The sequence below is a fragment of the Myotis davidii genome, unplaced genomic scaffold (genome assembly GCF_000327345.1).
Source record: "Myotis davidii unplaced genomic scaffold, ASM32734v1 scaffold2215, whole genome shotgun sequence".
In the NCBI taxonomy this organism is placed as follows: domain Eukaryota; kingdom Metazoa; phylum Chordata; class Mammalia; order Chiroptera; family Vespertilionidae; genus Myotis; species Myotis davidii.
In genome coordinates this window covers 35,675-37,366 of record NW_006286783.1, presented here as the reverse complement: position 1 = coordinate 37,366, position 1,692 = coordinate 35,675, and positions in this window count along the sequence as shown.

The window sequence follows — 1,692 nt, the reverse complement described above, 5'->3', positions numbered from 1 at the left end:
GGGGGAATCAAACCTTTGATTCACTCTCACTCTCCTCGTCCATAGCGAGATTTTGGTACTGGACATGGAGAGCAAGGATCTTAAGGTCCTGAATCATGGCTTGAATCATATTAGCTATCGACCTAAAAATGCTGGGGGCTATAGTTAACATTAGTATAAGTCCAAATAGTGGCCCCAAAAGGGGAAGTAGATAGGGGAGGAGTCCGTTGAAGCTGCTCCATAAGGGGTTGTCAAACAATTCTTTCCTCCTCTTGACTAGATCCTCCTGGAGCCTCTTGATCTTGTCTTGGACAATTCCCGATTTCTTGGCATAGAAGCAGCACCGTTCCTGTAGGGCTAAGCAGATCACTCCCTGCTCTGCAGTGAGTCGAGCCCCCTCTGGTTCTGGAGGACGACTTCAGCTAGAGAGTCTATTTGGTCTTGGAGGTCATTTATAGTTCCTGAGAGGGATTGAACATCATCAATTAGCTGATTGGAAAGCTTAGTATAGGAGTGTACAGCTACTCCTAGTCCTGCGGAGCCTGATGCCACAGCACCCGAAATTCCTAGGCCTAAGAGTAAGGGAGTAAATTGGATAGTCCTTTTACTGCGTCCTGCTATGTAATCAAGACTAGGAAGGGGAACGGGCTCTGCTCCTGGGATAATGTCTATATCGGGGAGGATAATAGTCTGTATGCATAATCCTGTCCAGTTGACAGGTAGGGCTGTGAAGGCCAGGCTACCCCTGCAAACAAAAACCTGCCCAGGGGCTGGGAAGAGGGGTGTGGAGTGGTTTGAGACCTGGGTGCACTCAGAGAAAGTCTGATACCCTACATCTAAGTCATAGCTATTGTTCTGGAACAGCCCCCTAAAACAGGGAGGTACTGAACCTTACGGGCTGTATTCTGAAGGGAAGGGTGAGGCTGCAGCTTCCAGCCTCCTGATGGAAGAATTCCCAGCGGGGAGGGCAAGGGGCATGGCTGTCCCAAGAGTCATACATAGCCAACAGTCTGCAGCCAGAGACGGGTTAGAGCCATTTAGAGATCGAAGGGTAGCCTCTAAGATGTCGGAGGTCTGGGCATCTAGATCGATGTCCCTGGGCTTGGGGAGAGCCAGAGGATGGTAACGGAAGGGTGGGTACAAGGAGTGAATCATCTGTTCTATCTGTTCTTGTACCTCAGCTTCTCTAACCCGATCAGTGCCCCCCACCCTCCGCCCCATCAGGTACGTGGATTGGGGCATGAGGCGACCAGCAGCTTGCCTGGCCAAGATTGCCTCGGCAGGAGGCTTGAGCAAGTTTGGAGTACCCTTGGCTACTGCTAGTGTCCCAGTCCCCTCCAAAAGAACCAGGATACATTCTCTGCAGGATGGCAGTTAGATTTTCCCATCTGTATGGGTGCACTGCTGGACCTCCCGGTAGCAAGTGGAATGCATTTCTGTGGCCATCTGACAGTTGGAAGGGCACGGTCCGGGTTTTCCCTTCTCTGGCAGTATAATTTTAGGTTTACTGACACACTTCCATCCCTGTTTAAATCTGCCCCCCGTTAAAGCCTTAAAAGTTAAGTAGGCTGTTTGACTGCCACAATCAGTTGTTTGGTAGTATTGGGATAGAGTCACTCCCGTACTCACTCCCATGCAGTCACAAGGGCTCCCATAAAGTTTCCGCACTAAGTCCTGTGTATTGGGTGGGGGCTCTAGCCCACCCTCTGCAGG